General features: G+C 36.4%; 1 protein-coding gene across 1 annotated transcript in view; it reads right to left on the bottom strand.

The window, feature by feature from the left end:
- Positions 1-19,442, bottom strand: part of LOC5577357 (monocarboxylate transporter 5) — a 58,064-nt gene extending 38,622 nt beyond the window's left edge. Inside the window, exon 1 of the mRNA XM_001656385.2 lies at positions 18,623-19,442. The gene's annotated coding sequence lies outside the window, so the exon portion shown is untranslated. The remainder of the gene's footprint in view (positions 1-18,622) is intronic.
- Between the last annotated feature and the right edge of the window lie 2,938 nt (positions 19,443-22,380).

Raw genomic sequence — 22,380 nt, 5'->3', positions numbered from 1 at the left:
GTTTGTTTGTACTTTTAGAGTTCATCCAGTTGAATCGGCATTTTTCGAAATAGCAAAAAATGTTGTATGCAATTCGTTGCAAAACTCGATTTTTTCAGCACTCGTTGTATTTATCCAACTCGGCGAGCCTCGTTGGATAAATGTACAACTCGTGCTGAAAAAATCATCATTTTACAACTTGTTGCATAAATAACTATTTCAGGACTTCATGCAATACTTCCCTCTGGTTTTATTTTTATAATTATAATTTATCACTACCAAAAATTAATATGCAGAATTCAAAGAAAATTTCTCATGACACGTTCTGGATTCCATAAATTTTGCTACGGATATTTTTAGAAAAATGCCTGGATTATCTTTCGAGTACTTCATGAAAAAAGTTCCGAATGCATTTTTAGAAGACATTTCTATAAAATCTTCTGGATTGATTTTTTTTGAGAATTCTTGCAAATTTTCTTGTGGTAGCCTATGGATAAATTTATGAAGGAATCTTTTGAAATATTAGTTTAATTAATTATGATCGTGATTTACGGCTAATCAACCGAGTGGAAGTTTAACAACTACCGAAAAACTAAACATTGCATATACTTTGCAATTGGATTAAATGGACAAATTTCACATCAATTTGTCCATTTAATCCAATTGCAAAGTATATTTAATGTTTAGTTTTTCGGTACTTTTGGAATATATTCAAAGAAATTTAAAAAAGAGCTTCTGAGAAAGTAACCATTAGGAGTATCTAAAGAAATCCACAGAGTTCTTATATGAATCTCTGTAGGAATTTTGGTGATTTAGGATTATTTCACGATTCTTGGAGTAGCTGTTGATGTTATTTCTGAAAGAATTTAAGAAAATATTTCTAAAAAAAAGTTAAAGTATTTTGAGTTTTTCTCCTCAGAAATCCTCAAATGTTTTTCTTTAGAAATCTCCAAAGAAATTCCTCCAAAAAGTTCAATAGAAGAATCCTTAACAGAATTGTAGCACATATATGGCAGAATCCCAATAAAAATACTAGGAATAATGTCTTAAAAAACTTGATGATATCCCAAGAAACAAAAGTTGATAAAATAGAAAAAAATGTGTAAGTAATTTTTTATTGATTCCTGAAATAAACATTGACGGTATCTCTGATAGGATCCCGAGAAGAATTCTGAGTGTTATTCCTGAATTGGATATTTTTTTTGTCCTTTATAGTTTAACGTTTCATGTAAAAAGGGTGCAGAGGTTGTGTCTAGTGATCGTATTTGCGTAAAACTCGTGAATGAATGTTCAAGGAGATGGAACAGCTGTGCCGGTCTCAAGAAACACATAAATTCTATCAGAAGCTCAACTCATCCCGAGCTGAGATGTGCAGGGATAAGGATGGGAGCTTTTTGACGGACGAGCGTTAGGTGTGCAAAAGGTGGAAGCAGCACTTCCACGAACACCTGAATGGCGTAGAGAGCACAGGCAATGGTGGTCGGGGCAACGAAGGAAATGCCTTCGTCAGTACTAAAGACAAAGGAAACCAACCAGCCCCCACTTTGAGGGAGGTTAAGGATGCCATTCACCTGCTCAAGAACAATAAAGCTGCTGGTAAGGATGGTATCGGAGCTAAGCTCATAAAGATGGGCCTGGAGAGGCTGGCCATTTGTCTGCACCAGCTGATAGGCACAATCTGGGAAACAGAACAGTTAATATGCCCATGTATAAGAAAGGCGACAAGTTAGATTGTGAGAAGTTTTGAGCGATCATCATTCAAAATGCGGTCTGCAAAGGGATCGTTCAAATATTACGTAACGCAAGAGGGGGAGGGAGGGGGTTTAAAATTGGCTAATTTTGCGTTACGTAACACAGTCGACTCTCCACAACTCGATGTTCTATAACTCGATATACTCTATAACTCGATGGATTTTTTGGTCCCTTCAAATTTCCATACATCGTGCTCTCCATAAGTCGATATTTCTATAACTCGATATCTCCACTAGTCGATGTCACGTGAGAGGCAAATTGCTCTCCATAACTCGATATCTATTTTAAAATCCTTCTTATTTGGTGAAACGTGATCGAATTCTTGTTTGGGGGTAAATAAATATTTGCAAGTAATAAAAATTAAAAAACATGAAAGTAAAAAAAATGTGTTGTCAGTAAAAACAACGTGATTTTCCGAGCATTTCGAAAAAAAATTTCAAATAATAGTTTGTAAAATACTATCAACAACATAATATTGGTTCCTTACATAAGTGATTATATATGTGTTGGAAATTTATGTATTTTTCCTTCGATTTTGTGATTTTTTGTTTTGATATATTCTATAACTCTATAATTCTATAAGTCGATTGTCCCTTGAATATCGAGTTATGGAGAGTCGACTGTATTTGAATTTACCCAAAGTATTTTCCCAGGTCATTTTCCATCGTATGTCACCTGTGTTAAACGAGTTCGTGGGAAGTTATCAAGCCGGATTCGTTGACGGCCAATCGACAAATTATCCAAAATTGTCGTGAATACCAGGTCCCAACACATCACATTTTCATCGATTTTAAAGCGACATGCGATAGTGTCGACCGTGTAGAGCTTTCTCGGGAAGCTCACGAGACTGATAAGAGCAATGATGGAAGGTGTGTAAAACTGTCTGAAGGTTTCAGATGAACATTCCAGTTCGTTTGGATCCCGCCGGGGACTACGACAAGGTGATGGACTCTCGTGCCTGTTGTTCAATATTGCGCTAGAAGGTGTTATGCGGAGAGCCAGGCTCAACAGCTGGGGTACGATTTTTACGAGATCCAGTCATGATTTTTCTTCGCGGATGATATGGACATCGTCGGTCGAACATTTAAAATGGTGGTAGACCTGTACACCCGCCTGACGAGTTCGTGTACCTTGGATCCTTGCTGATGGCTAACAATAACGTAAGGGCATGAAACGATGCTCGAGGAGGACTTGCAAACACTTGCAGTCTTCGAACGTCGAGTGCTTAGGGCGATCTTTGGCTGTGTGCACGAAAAGGGTATGTGGCGGCGAAGGATGAACCTTGAGTTCGTCCAACTCTACGGCGAATCCAGTATCCAGAAGGTGGCCAAAGCTGGAAGGATAAGATGAGCAGGGCATGTTGCAAGAATGCCGGACAGCAACCCTGCAAAGATGGCGTTCGCTTCGGATCCGGTTGGTACAAGAAGGCGTGGGCCTTCCTTAGCCGAGTAATTAGAGTCCGCGGCTACAAAGCAAAGCCATGCTGAAGGTATCTGGGTCCGATTCCTGGTCGGTCCAGGATCTTTTCGTAATGAAAATTTCCTTGACTTCCCGGGGCATAGAGTTTAATCGTACTTGCCACACGATATACGAATGCGAAAATGGCAACTTTGGCAAAGAAAGCTCTCAGTTAATAACTGTGGAAGTGCTCATATGAACACTAAGCTGAGAATCAGGCTCTGTCCCAATGAGGACGTAATGCCAAGAAGAAAAAGAAGAAGAAGGCGAGGAGCGCAGCGGGCTGACCAGGTGCTGCAAGATCTGGCGAGTGTGGGCCGCAGCCGAGGATAGAGGGAGGCAGTTGCGAATCGAGTTGTATGGCGTGGAATTGTTGACGCGGTTTTATTGTAATATCAATATTGCGCATTTCTTTCACCACTGGACTATCACAGATGTTTTTACAAGTGCGGAAATGCTAATAAAAATGCGCGATTGCTTCAAATAGAGTTGGTGTCTTCAGCGGGGTTCGAAGTCCAAACAACAACCCCGCTGAAGACACCGAAATGATTCGATCCAATCCCGCACTTTTATTCGCATTTTCGCACTTATGAAGCCGCACTTCGCAGTCCAGTAGTGAAAGAAATACACAATATTATCTTAATAAATGTAATGTACACTCTGCTCCAAATATGCGTTTTTCAATCAAGATTTCAAGATCAAGATCAATATTACATTTTTTATTCTGATTTAGGGTCAAACCAACCGAATTTATACAGTGATTGTCATGATCCTACAGTTTTTCTTATATATCAGTAGGAATTAAATATTCCACTATGATTCTCAGCCGCCCAAGCCAAGTGAGGAAAACTACGGATAGTCAATTAATGATGCCCACCAGACTCAGACACACATATGTCTGCCGGTTTAGCGTGCATGCCAGCTAACATGAGAAACTTCGCGGGGTGTCTAAAGGAAGAGGCGGTATTGATATGCTCCTCTGAGAAGGGCGGTGGCAGCACTCGAACCGGTGCGGTTCTAAGTTGAATGTGGTTTAATCCTTTTTATTTAGTTCAAGATTTGCACTAGCTCGCATGGTTGATGGCACTATTTGATAAGTTGTTTTTAGCATTGAATTGGTTAGTGTAAACAACATTCGTCTAGACTGCTTCAATGCTGGGTTCAATTTCTCTCACATGGTTTAACGTGAAATAGTTTCAGAATTCAAATTCAATTTTGTAAGTGCATCGTTGTAACGGGTGTGAGTATGATTCCCAATTTGGTTTTTGAAGCTTTTCTTATAATAACTGCAGGCATCCTAGAAAACGAAAAATCGAAAGATTCCTAAGGAATCCTTAAGCAGTTTCTAATGATTTCAACACAAGATTTCTTCATAAATTCGTCAAGTTGTAAGGATTTTGATGTAATTTTCTGATTTAGGGGATTTAGTAGATAATGATATATTTTATTCTTACATCTGTTTTGTTTTATGCTAATCAATTTCACCCTAGTTTGGCTGAAAGCAATTTTGCAGCGTATTGGATTGTTTTAATATAGTTTATAGAACGTCAAAAAACTTGAAAATATTAGGACTTTCAGAATGCAAAAAAAACACGATGATACTTAATCATCTTCAAAACAAAACAGAGCTTGCGGACATCGATAAAAAATAAGCGCCGCGCCATGTGGAAATCCCATGAGTCCGATACCATGTTGCATAACAGTCAATCGCAATTATAAGGTGACCGCACATGTACCTACGTATACATGACGAGATCGAAGTTTACAGTAAAAATCAAAGATGTATTTTTGAAAGATAGACATCATGCCGAAAAAACGAGATATTGTTTCGTTATCAAATATACCCAGTCAACTTCCGATAGAGCTGATAAGATTAAAAATATATCATGTGCGTTGCAGACGCTGATGAAATGCTTTTGAAAGCGCCACTTGATTTGCAGATATATTTTTTATTTCATGACGTAGCCTGTTCTACGCATTACCTATTTTAAATGATCGAAACACAGCTTAGATCTAGGACAGTTTTTATTCAAGCAGAAGGAAATGAAATGTCCTTCTGGTGTGCACCTTACTCATCCAGAGGTCCAAATTGCACGCGCGTAAAAAATAAGCTCCGCGTGAGGGGAGTTCCTGTCATTCGCGCTTTTTGACAGTCTCTTCCATCGGCCAATATCAACCACTCGCCAAAATAAGGTGCTTTCAATACCACGCAAGACGGCGAACGCGCTCATGCATCGTGCGCTAAAATTTGTGTTCCGGTCAATCAAGTGTCGTAGACACTTAGGAAAGCTGGGGCAAGAAGGACATTGACATAAAGACTGGAACGCGCAAAAATTGGTCGACGAAAAAATCGTATCTTTCAGTCTAAATGCATAATACAAAAACCTTCTTATTTTCTTTAGGTAACCTTATTCATATATTTGAAGGAAAGAAAGTTCGTTTATTATTTTAGTTTGCCAAATCCGACCTATCATGCCTTCAGGTTAACCCCTTCAATAAAATTTTGCTCAGTGGTCTCATCGACCTAAATCGCTGCCGAACTTTAGTTTGATTTAATCTGCTGCTCGTTATCAATGGATTTATTAGTTTTTTCGAAATTCCATGTGACCAAGACCTAATACCGTTCAACAGGGCCGAGTTCTGGGCTGTTGGGATGATTGTTGTATTTGGGTACCAAAACCACGTTTTTCGCATCGTACCACTCCACTGCTTTTTTTTTCATAGTGACAGCTCATCAAGTCTGGTCAGAACAGCACAGGTCTCCTACTCCTAGACTTAGATATCTATCATCCCGTAGTGATGAAAATGTCACTTTTTAGACCACACGTGCAAGTGACATGCCGGACGAGGTATTGGGCAGTATGAATGAAAAGCGTTGAACTTTACTACATGTAGCATCATCTTCTTCTTCTTCTTTCTGGCGTTACGTCCCAACTGGGACAAAGCCTGCTTCTCAGCTTAGTGTTCTTATGAGCACTTCCACAGTTATTAACTGAGAGCTTTCTATGCCAATTGACCATTTTTGCATGCGTATATCGTGTGGCAGGTACGAAGATACTCTATGCCCTGGTAAGTCGAGAAAATTTCTAACCCGAAAAGATCCTCGACCGGTGGGATTCGAACCCACGACCCTCAGCTTGGTCTTGCTGAATAGCTGCGCGTTTACCGCTACGGCTATCTGGGCATCTACTCAACAACAAAATCCACAAAGTTTACTACACTTTTGGTATGAATAAAAAACCTTTCGAACATGTAGTACCTAATACTTTCGAACATGAGCAGTGACTGATGGTGCACGTGAATAAAACTCTATTCAGAGTACAGAATAATGCTGCACGTTAAGAAAATTCCTTTCAGAGTGACGCTTAAAATCAATAAAATCATGCTAATATGCCAAATTTGTCCCTAATTAACACGACAAATCATGTGAAAATATAAATATTACTACATTCCCGCTATACATCGCGTAATAGAGTATGGACACAAATTCATGATTCAATTTGAAGTATACATTTGCGATAAATCTGGAATTCTCTTTATTTTGGAATTTTAGCTAAAATCTGTATCCTATAAAGAGGTCTTGAGATTGCAGCAACATAAAATTAAGAAATTACTTTTTTGGATTCCTGTACAAAGATTCTGATGTAAAATCTGAAAATCTCAGAAATACCTTCTTAAAGATACCAAAATAATTTCAAAAGATTAATAACTTGATTCAGATTGCGGATTTTTAATATTGCCACAATAATCTCAGAAAGCTTTACATAATCCCAAAATTATTATTTACAACAAATCAAGAATGAATCGGAATTCCAGAATCTCCTTAATTCCTCATTCCAAAGGAAATCTGAGAATCTTGGATGTCACAATTCTCACATAAAGTTCAGCATTACTTTATTAATACCTGAATTGCCAAAATTCAAAATTCCTACAGTAATGTTACCGGAATCTCAAAATTCTTATTGAAATCTAAAATTTTTTACGTGAATCTCAAAATTATAGCATCCGAACTTTCACGTTTTCGTAACGAATTAACTTCATTAGAATGAAAATTTCCCGATTACTAAAATGTCTGCCATACATCATGGCTGGCTTTTCTCTTTCGAAATATCAAAGCTGACATTATTCTATGATTTTTACTCACATTTCATTCAATTCAACATTCTCAAAGCATGAGTAGCAACCTCTGAAGTTAACTATCAGTAGCTTTGTAGTAAATGCTACCTTTATTTATAGCAACGCGTTGTTTGTAGTATGTTCGAAAGGTGTAGAAAGGAAAATGGCACAAACATGTTCCACTCGTGTTCCATATGTATCGTTAACTACCGAGAATGTAGGAAACTCAACTTTACTTAATTTTATTCATACCGCCTATTATTTCGGGAATTTCGATGGTTTGATGGTTTTGAGAATTTCGACCTCCTTCTCTTTTCCTGATGCGGTATAAAAATCGTGTCCTGGCGGTACTGGCGGCTCTTTATTGTTACCCCAACGTGTAGCTGGTTCTAAAATGTAAACAACCATACAAAATTACGACCAAACAATGTTGAAGGTGTAATCAATTTTGTCGAAAACATCCATTTTGGGAATTAAGCAGAATTTTCTGATCAAATTGCCAGCAGCGCACTGTAGCAGCACGTAGCAAATAATTGCTTGCAAACAATATCTTTCAAGCGCATTTATTACCTGTAATCTTGTGAATAATATTTTTTACTATTCCGCATTAAGCCTTAAAACTGGTTCTGGACTTAGGTTGGCGGCTTTCCAATTTTACTCCCATTTGACAGCCGCCCTCCACCCTTGTGAAATCCGCCTTCACATAATTTTCATGCGAGAACCTCAGATTCTCTTGCTGCACAAGCAAAATTTTGACATCCTGCTCCTCTTCCAGTGTTGCTCAGACTCATTTCCCCGAAAATAACATTTTCCGAACTACGAAGCCACGAACTACTACAACCATGCTCTATCCTCCTAAGATAGAAAAGCAGATGGTTAAGCTTGAGTACTGCACACAAAATCGATCAATTTTGATCCCAGAGAGCCACAATTCAAGTTTCGATGAAATGAAATGAGTGTGTGAGTGAGTGCGAATCATTTCACCGAAACTTGAATTGCGGCCCACCGAGATCGAAACTGTCGGATCCCATGTGCAACACTCAAGCCCAACCACCTCCCCCACAATCTCAGGAATACAACGCACAGTTATAACAGTTCATGGCTTCACAATTCGAATTTCGGGGAAATGAGTCTGGTCAACATCTTCTATTCATTTCTCTCGTCGCTCGCTTGTCATTTTATTACTTTCGTTACTCCCTTTCACTCTGAGTATAGGTATCGCGTTTATCGAAAAAAGCCAATAAAATTTCATAATAATAAAGTCATTCGGTGATTAAACCTTATATTTTTTTACATGTCCGAAATAAAACGAGTTAATTCTACCTTTCTATAAAAACAATGCATTACTTCTCCAACATTGAATATGATGTATGGTTAAAAAGAAAAATCGGATTCCACTAACAGAACGGTTGTGTTTTAAATTCAATGTCACGTTTATGTCGTCTCCGCGTATGATTTCGATTTGGCTGGTGGTACCACATATAGGTTTATGTGGAATTGAGAAAGGCTGATACGAGTAAAGCTGAGATCCTTTTGTCTGATAATAAGTGAATTTTTATCGTGTTTAACATTGATCGCAGTGTTTTGAACTCTTGTACGCGAAATCAGAAAATCTGACTATACTTCTAATTTTGGTGAGATTGTTTCATTATATTTAAAAATATTTCAATTCACAACCAATTTTCTTTTTGCACGTGGAAATACAAGGCATTGCTTTTTTCAACTTTTTGTAAGGCCGTTTGAAAGCACTAGAAAAAGAGAATCGAGTAGAGTTCCAAGATGTAGAGTTGGCTGGTTGCGAATCAGAAGATCAATATTTTTATTAATTTGTTGTATAACGGGAAAGGGATGAAATAAGTTATTATCTCTTTTCAGAGAACATGCAAAGGCGCTAAGACAATGCTCTAGAGCCAGGACATGAGGAAGAAATGCCTGTGTTCCATCCCAGGAGAACTAAAGCTTACAACTATGGAGTGTGCATTAACTTTCTTAGTTACGCCATTTCCAATGATTACCTATAATAATGAATCGAAATGGTTGGTACTCGAGGAGGAAAGAATAACTCGCAATAATTTATGCATACCATATTTTGGTATCATACCATAATTAGGTATTGTTCAGTTGTCAATACCTCATTTTGGTATTATCATGGTATTTGAAAAAAAAAAATAAAACTATTAAAAATACTTCATATTGGTATTCGATAGGTATTGAGGACTGCTGGAGGTATTGAACTGTTATTAAAAAAAATTCACTTTTATATGAGAATCTATCAAGTATTATTTAGGTATTACAATACCTGATCTAATTATCAGCTTGGTATTTGTAGAATATGCAGAAGGTATTATTTGAGGTATTTTACCTCTTATGCACGGCTCATTCATACCTCATTCAGGTTGTAAGTATTGGAAATTATCTGGTATGGAATACCTCAATTTGGTATTCAGTAGTTATTTTCTTCTGCTCGGGTACAGTTGTCCCCGATTCTTCATAATAAATGGAAAATTTTTCGTGTGTCATGTTATTCATACGTGAATAACCTGATCGTCGTGATTTTTTTCAATTATCTTCAATCCCAAAATCTGCACAGTGAGCCTGGCCATTTTAATATTCTGATACAAATATCGTTGATATTCTGCTAATATTAATGCTGACAAGAAAATACCTAGGTATTTCCAGGATGCTTTTCAATATTGGCTGTGAAAGCACTTAGAATCATTGGCGCGGGAAGTGGGCAGGCCAGGTAGGACATGTACTACGCACAAAAATACCTAGGTAGGACAGCCTATGGATTGTCCTACCCACGATTAATAAAAAGCAAGATCAGCAGGGGGGCCTAGATAGCCGTAGCGGTAAACGCGCAGCTATTCAGCAAGACCAAGCTGAGGGTCGTGGGTTCGAATCCCACCGGTCGAGGATTTTTTCGGGTTGGAAATTTTCTCGACTTACCAGGGCATAGAGTATCTTCGTACCTGCCACACGATATACGCATGCAGAAATGGTCATTGGCACAGTAAGCTCTCAGATAATAACTGTGGAAGTGCTCATAAGAACACTAAGCTGAGAAGCAGGCACTGTCCCAGTGGTGACGTAATGCCAGAAAGAAGAACAATATCAGCAAAATGATTGAAACATAAATTAAACTAGATATTTATCATCTGTTCAATATATCAACATCGTACTTATTCTTATGAAGAATGGAAGTCATTATATGGTTTTCATTGTTTTCTCATGCTTAGTGAAGCGTGACATGACTTATGCATGATCCCCAAAATGTGCTGGCTCGTGTGAGGAACGTTTGAGAATATCAATAGCAAAAATCTTGGGAAATTAACTGTAGGAATTGTTACAATAAATTTCTTTAACTATTAGAAAAACTAATGGAGCATTCCAAATTTCTGAAACAAACAGCTATATATCTTTCTAAAGAAATCTACGCTCAACCCTGTGTATGTTCTGGGACGAATTGCCGTCAGCATTCCTGGAAGTAACTCTGGAGAAGTTTCAGGAACATCCATTGAGAATTATCAAAAGATTCTTGATGAATATTTGGAAGAAGTAATGAATTAAACTAAGACCAGTCGCATCGTTTTATGCACAGTACGAGAGTGATGGTGTTAGTAAATTCTAAACGGACTATCACTTTTAATATAATCTATCAAAGCATTGTTACACAAATAAACAGAATTTTTGCTGTCCTGATGCAAAATGATGCAAAGCCTGTAGCTTCAGAGACTATAACACGCTCAACAGGCTCTTCAAAAATTTTGTCTCAGATTCCCCGAGGAAAATCTACAGGAATTATCATAGAGATTTGATTGATTTTATCTATACAAGATTGTAGGATTTTACTAATGAAATCTTTTCAAACTTCGTCATAACTCCAGTAGTTCTTTCAGAGATCCTTGTTCAATTGACTTTAATTTCAATTGGATGACTTTAAAACATACACAGGTTTTATCAGAGGTTACTTAAAGATTTTCTATAGAAATTCCCTACGGATTTATATTTCTCAACAAATTGCTTGGCATTTCCCTGTAGACATTCTTGAAAAAGTTCCTTTAAAATAAACTTTTAAAATTTACTTTAGAAAATCTTAGTGTAGAATAAATTTATGGAGCAATTGCAGATGGCATCTTGTTTAGTTCAAATCATATGAACCCTTGAAATTTCTGGAGGCCTTTCTGAAGTAGTTAAATGTTGATTGAATTTTAGAAGAAGGAAGTGTCAGAGAAATCGTGCATGAATCACTGGATAAAATCTTGGCAGAGTCAGGACATTCTTTAAAAAAAAATATATTGAAGAAGTTAATCTCATGAGAAATTCTTTTTCTATGGTAATCCTTGAGAAAAACGCAGGTTGAATTCTTGAGGTATTTTAAACGAAACTCTTGGAGAAATTCCTTGGGAAATAATTACTAAATGTACTCCTTTAGAAATTTCCAGAGTAATATTTTAACATACCTGAAATAATTTCTGATGAAATTCCTAGAGAAGATCATAAAAAAAAAAACATACACAATACGAGAAGTAATACTTTTAGTAATTTAACGAGGTTTAAAAAAAAAGTTTTAGATCCTAGATAAATAGGTGCTCTGATGGTATGAAGAATCAAACTCCTATCTCCTATTAGGCTTCGTTTTGTTTTATTGATTCCTGATCGGTCTTTTTTCGGCCTCCTTTTGATTCCTTTTATGGCAAAAGGGTTATAATCTCCTATTTTTAAGGTCCTCGATAACTATCAGCCCTGCAAAGATGAAAAAAATTCTTAAGGTAACGACTGGCACTATTCGCGTTTGAACCCCTTAAATATAGTAACTTTCAATTCCCAGCAAAAGATTCCATAGGGTTACAATTTTTCATTGCTTGCCTGTCCACAAAATATGTGTTAACGTTTGTCCTACCCATGGTTTAGAAGGTGAACGCGCCTCTGCTTACAATAGAATAGAATAGAAGTTTACTGATGGGGGAAAGCAAGTTGATTGGGTGACTACTAGAAGCTTCTGCAGGATTTTTGTTCGTTTTTGAAATTGGTATTTTTCCATTTGTCAGGAAAATATGCCAACTGAAAACATTAGTTAAATATATCATCCAAGAATGATCAGCTGCTTTCATGAAGTTTCTTGATAATGATGTAAAAATTGCATGATTCAAGAATTGTCGAAAACGTTCTTTTGATTGAGAGTGCTTTCGTAATCCTTAGTAACTTTATTTTCAATCGAACTGGTGAGTCCTAAATTAAAATTGTGCGCGTATTCAAGCTCCATAGTAAGTTTTTGAGCATTTTCGCAATTAGTAAGTAATAATTTATTTTCCTCTTTTGATGTCGGATTTCGCTTTTGTTTCATAATTCATACAAAAGGCTCGTACAAATCTCAATTAAAACTTAATTCATACTTCTTAGGTTAAACATTATAAACATTAATTGAACCATGCCAAATTTGAGATGGCACTCTTGCCCAGGGGGCACAATTACCCCATGCTCCCCTATCAGTAGACAACAGGCATTCGTTTCACTTCCAGACTGTACGGCACACAACCTTGGGTGAGTCGAGTACGAAATCCGCTTGTTGGTCGGTTCTGGTAAAATTTCCGACAACCTTGGCAAAGTTGCTGATTGTTTTGAAGGAGCCGACAATCTTCTCGGGGCACTTGTGTGGTGCGGAAGTCAACCGGTGCACGATTTCTTATTGACATGTCAATTTAGTGGTTTCATAAGAGCACGATCGACGCCATTAGTCACAGTCTATCAAACGATTCCGCACAAACAATGGATTTGTGCGATAATAATATATATTTTTTTATCTGGCATTACGTCCCAACTGGGACAAAGCCTGCTTCTCAGCTTAGTGTTCTTATGAGCACTTCCACTGTTATCAACTGAGAGCTTACTGTGCCAATGACCATTTTGCATGCGTATATCGTGTGGCAGGTACGAAGATACTGTATGCCCTGGGAATCGAGAAAATTTCCATTACGAAAAGATCCTCGACCAGCGGGATTCGAACCCACGACCCTCAGCATGGTCATGCTGAATAGCTGCGCGTTTGCCGCTACGGCTATCAAGTTTTTGGTGGTGATTTAAAAGTGGCCCAAAGACAAAGTAGGTTTATATGGAAAATACTATGGGGAAATATTCCAAGTACGTTAGTACGTACTGCAATGAAAGATGCAACCTTTCATCTCATAGTAAAAACTCATTCTTCATACCTTGATGAAGGATGTTTCAGAAGAAACAAATTCTGTTTGAGCTTATTTTATTTGAGAGTTTTTTAGATGTTTCCGATATGAAGCTAAATAATAGCAAATTCATGAATATCTCCCCTCCCATCCTTCGCAACAGGTTGAATATCTCTCTTCAGCAACTTTTTTTTTATTATGGTTTGATGTATGAGGTTTCACAAAGAGGTAATAAATTTGTACCTTCATTCCCGTACTAAAGCGTTTGGGACATTTTTTTAAAATGCCCATAGTAATTTCCATATACACCTACATCATATTTGGGTCACCTTTAAATCACCACCGAAAAAGCTGAAAATTTTACAGAACACTACTTTTATGGCAAGGATGGTAAAAAAGACATGGAAGATAGGATTTTTTTTTAATTTCGATCCATCCTAACGTACATACATATAATCCTAAAAAAGTTTAATTTCTGATTTTTTTCTATTAGACGATAGATCATGTGTCATCTTTCTATTTATCAATGATCATTATTTTGAATATAGTTAATAATTAACATATTAATTCAAATATTAAAAAAATATGACGAAATGACGTTTTTAAATCTGGGCTGTCAAAGTTACCTCCATTTACAGTACCCCAACCAACGACCAAATACTTCCTCAATTTCATTCCAGAATTCCACGAAACATTGAACATAATGTGACTCATTGACGTACATAATTTTGATAAGAACACTTATCTGATACTGCAATGTGTTAGAGCTAAAGAAAAGTTGATATTCTTTGAGAGCGTCACCGTCTAGTAGTCTATCCAAGCCACGTCGGTGGAAGCGTCGTCGAAAGACACACCTTTTTTCCGTGCAATGAAACCCAAAATGCGTTGTCAGTCATCATCGTCACAACGTCGCACGTGATGTAAGGATGATCGGTGTGACTGTGATAACAACATCATTTCCCATGATACGCATTGTGGGCTGCTGCTCTGTCCGGTGCCAACCAGAAACGAAAAACGATACTAAACATCTTAATTTATTATGATCGATGATTCGTGGCTATATACAATCCTAGCAAAGGAGAACGAATAGGACTGTCGATGAAAAACATAAACAGATTTGTGCTCAAAACTAAAACAAGCTAAGCACTGTGACGAACTTAATTTGTAAAATTCAAACAATGATAACACTTCAGATTTTTTCCGTTTAATAAGCATTAGTCTCAAGAACTCGTCAAACGTGTAAATAAAGCTCTTCTTAGATTTTTTTTTGTCTGTGACTATAAATCAAAAGGAGCATTAAAATTATTTCACCAAACTGACAGAAAATTTAGAGCATCTACATAATTTTATAGGAAAAAGGGGAACAATGGTAAAATATTGATGAAAACTTTAAATAATTTCAATGATCAGGAAGGGATACAATTTTGATCTTTTTACTTTTCGGAGTCCCAGCAGACGAGAATAAGAAGGTTCCGTTGACAATCGTTAATCGTTCTCTATGAGATAGGTGGCAAAAAATGTAGAGAACCACAAGAGCAATAATTTAAAACCGAAACATTCAAAAGGAAGAAAAACTAAAAGTAATAGATATCAGGACTCTATTTTTTTGTTGAAAAAACTTTGATTTTCCTGAGAAGTTAATGAATACCTTTCGTGCTCATAACATGAATGTCTTAAAATGTTTGGCTTATTGAAATAGATTAGTCAAAGGAAAATCATCGTAAATCAGATGAAAGTTTGGGAGATTGCTTTTTTTTGCACATTGAATTCTACTAGTAACGTGATGTCACGAAATCATGATGCAAATCTCATGGCATAGATTTGTGCTATATTAAGTCTAAAATGGAATAGTTAACGCAATGAACTTTTACTCATGATACAATAATTCTGAAGCATAGTATCGAACTACAATAACAATTCAAAGGTGAAACAAAAGCTAATAAAAAAGATACAGGACTTATGTTAAAGTTCGTCACAATCCTTTAGTGGCGCAAATAATAATCATGGCTTAAGGCTAAGTAGCCCGTCATTCGTTTTAGCAGCAATGATGACTTTGCTGCTTGCAATTTCAAAGTGATAAAAATCAGTCTTGATAGTTTATATTGGCTTGAAAAAAGTATCACTATAAGCGCTAACATACATAAAGTATGCTGATACTTTTTCAACTGCGTCAGTGATAAACCAACTATTTTTCTTTGATTCGAAATCGTGAGATGAATTAACAATAATCAATAACGACGCGTACAAATTTCAAAGACGGCATACTTCGCCTGATGTTAGTTTAAATTGAACAAATAAATTTAAACAAAATTTGGCTTATAAAATATAAAATATTAAACGTTTGTTGATGGAATAATATGGCCCTATTAGCAAAATCGTTTGATAATACGGTGAAGAAGTTTTTACATCAGACCCAAGGAACATACATAATTGATGCATATTAACTCTTATATGACTATATCTTGTCATATAAGAGTTAATATGCATCAATTATAACATGTGTGTTACTCGGGGAGATCGCTACAAGTCATGAAACTTTATAAGCAAAAAGCAAATGCTGTACTGTGTTGAAGAAAAAATTCTGGAACAGCTTTATAAAATAGGCTATTTGAATGATGCCTTTACATGGACATAGTCGATATTTAGGAACAGAATTTTTCAACGGTTCCTCAAACATTCAAAAACAACAGTATCAATCATGAATGATTAATTTTTAATCTCAAACGATATATTGGGGAGTGAAGAGGAATTACCAAAGAAATTTCGCGTATTAAAATGAATACATAACTCCCCTGTTTATGCACATGGATTTAGAATCGATCAACTTTACCCCATTAACCCGTATCCACCCAGCAAGTTAATAAAAGTTCAAATTGCTGGCATTTTGGCAATTATTGACGGATTGTATTAGATTTAGTTCGAATAGAATCGTCAATTTTGTTGAAAGTAGTTTTCAAAATTAGGGACTGATCATTAATTACGTAAGCAAAATTTGGCAATTTTCAATCCCTCCTTCCTTGAATGTCACACTTTTTGTATGGGGACTTTGTTTTGATAAATTTGGAAAATTTGGTATGGATTGTCGAGTTACTGTGAAATTTTCAAAAATACTTGTTTTGTTCACGTATTTTGCATGATGTCCATTTTACCACCAAAAGCTGGTCATTTTAACCACATAGTGCAGGTAAAATGAACATTTTCATCGTTTTTTGCTAATGATAACATTGCACTGAGAAGCGCATAAGTACGACGCATATTGTGGCCTAGTATGAATTCTGTAGCTTTCAAAAAACCCCACTGTCGAAGTGAATCAAAAGTGTCAAGAATAAGATCCGGCTCCCTACTTGTTTCAAAAATATAAAATAAACAACTTTTCATTTAAATGTAGAAATATTCAAATTTTCTCCCATAAAACTATCAAAGTTACCCCGTTTTACGGTACATTTAAATAGAGTCGTATCAAATGTAATTCTGCAGTACTAGTTATATCAAATATAATTAAATAAAATTAAAGTCTAAACACAGAATACAGAAACAATTAGAGTGCAATAAAAAAAAACTACTAATATTCGTAAAACGGGGTAACTTTGATTAGGCGGGTAACTTTGAGACTCACAACATACTAAACAAAATAAAATAGACCCTGTTAAATACTTAAGCAAAACGAAAGCAAACGTAAAAAGTATTAGAATGACAATTCATGTCAGAGCTGTTTTCGTTGGAATCGAGTGCCTCAAATCTTTATATCAAAATTGAAAAAAAAAATATGAGATTTTATCATTTTTGAAACGCTTACAAACAATCTGTTCCTCGATCACTATTCGATGAAGTTATGAAAAAAACATCACTTATCTTTGACAGCCTAGTTATAGTATAACATGAATTCGGTCTCAAATCTCTTAACAAGAAGCAGTTTCACAAATTTGGGCCATTTTTGTAATCAAAATCAAGTTTCCATATAACTTTAAACGCCTAGAAGTATGCAATGCCCTATAATATAATTCGATTTTACTCGAAATTTACTTATTTATTTTCCAAAACCATTGATTTATGTTGAATTCAAATGTCAAAACATAAGTGCCGAACGAATCTATTCAGATATATTATTTTATGCAAGTTCTTATGGAATTGAATCAGTGTTTGTCGTGTTTGTTTTAACTCTAAACTTTTTTGTCTAAAAATTCTGTACCTTAATGCATAAAACCTGATCCACGTTCTCTACTAACATTCTCTAATCTAGTTCCAACTACAATGATCTCAAACAGTGGTTTAGTTTTGATTTACCATGTGTTTACATGCCCTTTATCAATGTTACCTCAAAACATAAAACCGACTTTCGATCTTATATAATATAATTCAAACGAAACATTATTAAATATAATTCAAACGAAACATTATGAAATATTCAAAATAAATGATCAATGTTACCCCGGATTACGGTACCTCGTTTTACGTTACCTAAGTATTTATTCCACGGAGATCTCATCGTGTTTAACTTTTTAACAAGATTCGACAAACAATAAGCTGTTGGATTCTAGATAATCCTTTTACCAGGGTCGATTTGCAAATTTGAGCGTGCATGGGCTTTTACATCAAAATGTCATTTAGCCTATTACACTTCATTGGAGGCCATCAAGGGGATGGATGGAATAATAAATTCCGATGTGTTACTCCTGACAAACAACCGGTTTGAATTCTAGTATTATCGCATGTTGATTCAAAGCGAATTAATAGTTAACTCGCAAATTTCAACATTTTCCGAATACCCGTCATATAAAGTAATTGAATTGGCAGTTGATGCCCATTGATCGCAAATTAACTCTCTGACAAGCAAACATAAATTAATTTAATAATTCGGTGAATGAGTTGCAACTCATCGCGCAGCCATGAAAGAATCCCAAAAAGGAAAGCAAAACCGAAAACCGGCTAGCAAGTAGGATCCCAGATTTCTATTTATCGCTTTATTACTATTCCAAAGAGGCCATTATTGCCACCAACAAAGTCAAGTGTGTGGACAGGAAGAGAGGAGGGTGAAGTAAAAGATGAGCGAACAAAAAATAAACTATGTGTGTTCAGCATGTCCAGCCCAGTCCCCAGTACCCAGTAGGTATGTAAAGTGCAATTGTACGCATTATTACCTTTCAAGCTTCTTTTCTCAGCGGTGGCTCCCACTTTCAGCTGGATTATCCAATTGATGGATGTTGTCTTTTTTATGAATGAATCTTTTGAGCTGTCGATAAACACATGTGCGTCGTAAGCCGGCGCTTTTGATGACGACGTTTATCACGCAGTTTTTGAGCAAACTTCACACGTCACTAACTATTAGGCAGGCACGCTTGGAAAGGCCCAATATTTTTCGGATGCTAATTTTCGACTCAGTCTCTACTGCTTTCCGCTAGTAAAAACGCGTTCCTCGAAGCGCCTGGCGTTTTTTCGGTGTCTTCTGACTAAACCACACTCACACTGTTTAAACAAGTTGAGCCACTTTTTTTCGATACCTAATTATCGTCGGATCGCTACTAAAACACATTACCGAAATTGCGATACGTGTATGGCGAATTAAATTAGCGCCAGAACGCGTTTTTGCGTTTCGATCACAATCGTAATATAAACTCACTTCAAGTGTAGATAAAATTGCACACTGTCAAAATCAAAACCACACAAAAAAAAAGAAGTCCGATGAAGTAAATTAGATAGCAGCTCTGTGTGGACGCGTACCGAAAAAATCAGATATTGATACTTTTGTGCAGAAAACAGCAAAACTCCGGTTCAGAAGATACGGCAAACGTGCTCCTCAGCAGCAACTTTTTGGACCGAACGTCGGGCGAGGCGTTGAAAGTCAATAAGGAAAGGAAAGGCCCAAGAAATGCGCGCGCGCGAGGCTTAAGTCGAAGAAGCGATTCAACTCGAGACACAACGTTTCCGTACGGCTATCAAAGCATAACTGAGCTCCATTCCATCCGTCGGGTTTGGGTGAATATTCTAAAAATAAAGTTTCGGAAAATGTATGCTCAACACACGACACGACCGGCCAACCGAACAAGCACACCACAACACATCGATAGGCCAGCGCGCAACGCCGGTTACCACGCGGCATGAGGCACAGTAAGAAAAATAAGCATAGATAGTCATTGCGCATGGTAGCTTACCGAAAACATTAATTTTACGATTAAAACAAAATATGTGATTATATGTTTTGGGTTTATCTCAGAATTTACTTACATAACTATAAATTCAAGCGTAAGAATTAATCATATTATGGTACATTTGAATTAGGTTCAAAAGTGATATACGATTTTCACATGTAAGTTTATACAATGTGACGAAATCTAACCCCATAGAGATTTACATTTGATAGGCAGTGTGCTAACCGTCCCCTAGATGCTACAACTAGATAACTCGGAAATCAACGTTTTGAGATAAACGACATTGGAAATTTCACCGCTATCAAGGGCATATTTGTTTTATTCCAGTGTGTTTCTTGATTTTATTTATTGAAATATACAACAATCAGCTCATTCGCTTTACTCTTATGTGCACATTCAAGCATCAGTGTTTCATCATAATTTCAAAAGTTTGCGAACTATCTAGTTATAGCATGCACCATTTTTGAACAATTTCTTCAGATTTCAAGATACCGTCTGACGGGACTACTTTTGAGCCCGGGTGCTACAATATACACATTACTCGAGTGTGCTACTTTTCCCCGAATGTCGGATTCCTGAATGCCGTTTCCCAGAACGCCAGTTCCACGAATGTCAGTCCCGTGTCCCCGAATAGCCCATTTTACCGAAAAGTATTTGACACTCATAATTGTTATAACATTATACATTTCAAGGTGGTGAGCAAACCGGTCATCACCCTTCTTTGTTTGATAGGCGAGTTTCACTGATCTCGGAATTTATGGCAACATGGTCTTAATCGCCAAATATCTTTTCGGAAACGGGTCATCCAGAGAAACTAATTATTCGGGGAACTGGAATTTGGGGAAACGGTATTCGAGAAAAAATAACACAATCATATTACTCTGTTCAATTTTGCATCTTCAGCACTTGTATTAACCAAAATAAGCTCTAACAAACTGCCATAGAAGTTTGTTGAAGTAATATCAACAACAATTGGTCGGCGTTAAGTCAGAGTGGACCAAGTGACATTTTTGATATTTCGAGAAAAATGGGTTTAAAGTCTAACGCTCTGTAGTTTTTGATCTCGTTTAAATTTTGGTTCAATATTCAATACACGCCTTTATGTTACTTTCAAACAATATAATGTGATGTAATAATCATGAAAACTCATGATTCAAACCTCTAATAGAACGATTTTTTGATGGACTATGTGTACTTGGTCCACTCTGACTGAACATTTTCTTGGAAAATAACAATCATTTAATGATTGCATGGTCAAATTGGGTGCATATCTCTAAGATAAACAGATTATCGAGACCCTTCGACACCAGTATCGTAAATTCTTAAATAATCCATATAGTCAATACCAATATCAGTGGCATAACGATAGCTTGAAAATTAAGGATTCGCAGGGTCAGGGCATTGAAGACCAGAAATATTCAAATATGCGTTCAGTCAGAGTTGACCAAGTGAAAATCTTGAGTACCTACCAAAATATGCTGGCTCAATAAGCTGGTCCTAGGACATGCGATACATACACCATAGAACTATCGTAAACTTCTATCGGACTCTGAAATTGACTCAAAAAAATGCAGTAATCAATCATTTTATTGCTTTTCAACACTTGGTCCGCTCTGTCTGCACAGAATTTGTTGCAATTTCTGACCACCCATCCGAATATGGTAAATGATCAAATATCAAATTCAAATGCATGGAATTAAGTAATATTCATAAATTTCTACTGATGGATAAGTAGAAGAATGATTCGATGTCGAAAAATCTAACAAATCTCCTGAAATGATTTTCATTTCCTCACATTTCTCAGCGCGCTGATCATTTTCGCTGTTATGGTAATAAGCAATTGGTCCATTCTGACTGCACACTTTTATCGATTTTTGTTGATCATCCAAAGTAAATTTATTACATATCTCTCGCAGTTTACAGCATTTTTCAAATCTGATCAATGTGTAACGGAGATAAGGTAATTTCGCATCTAACGAGAGAATAATCCAATTTTCCAAAGTTTTGTACTTGGTCCACTCTGACTTAACGGCGACCAATTGAAGAATTATGCTTCTGTCTCGATCGCGAAATTAAACTACTTACCATTTAGTCATAATTTTCTGAATAGGGGCATATTTGCCATGTTAGGCTGATTTTCACAAATTTTTGAAATCGAAGAACCGCATATTCACAAATGGGCCCAAACGAAATCATGCTTTTTTTATAATCGTTTAGCTACTCGGCAAGCGCCTTAAATTTTAGTATGGGAAAATTATTTATTCAGTATGGGGAATGGACCCATCCAAAATTAAATAGAAAAAGGTACTTTAAGTACGGACTTAAAATTCTCTCACTAGCTGATAATTTAAGGCATATATCAGTGAACATTTCGTTGGAACACAACTATCTAGTAGCTCTTAAAAAACGAGTTAAAAAAGTTGGAAGCTTTGAAAATTTTATTCGCATGATTTGCCAGTTTTTAATCTGGCATCACGGTGCATTTAATGTAGGAAAGTTGGTGGCAAAGCTATCTTCCGCTTTACCGCCCGCTGGATGGAGGTACCAATTAGTTGTTAATATTAGTTTCACTTCAATGTTAAATATTCTTGTGATTTTCACTAGATAGAAGAACAGTGTTTTCAGAAAAGTTGTTACCTAGTTCAAGGACTACCCCGTAGTGAGCCTATTTTTTAGGAATTCATCTGGTAGGCGGAGCTAGTGAGCATACAAACTATGCTCAAACTATACTGATATATGCTCCAGATTGA

This window comes from Aedes aegypti, chromosome 3 (genome assembly GCF_002204515.2).
Source record: "Aedes aegypti strain LVP_AGWG chromosome 3, AaegL5.0 Primary Assembly, whole genome shotgun sequence".
Taxonomy (NCBI): domain Eukaryota; kingdom Metazoa; phylum Arthropoda; class Insecta; order Diptera; family Culicidae; genus Aedes; species Aedes aegypti.
This window is presented reverse-complemented; position numbering and strand designations above follow the sequence as displayed.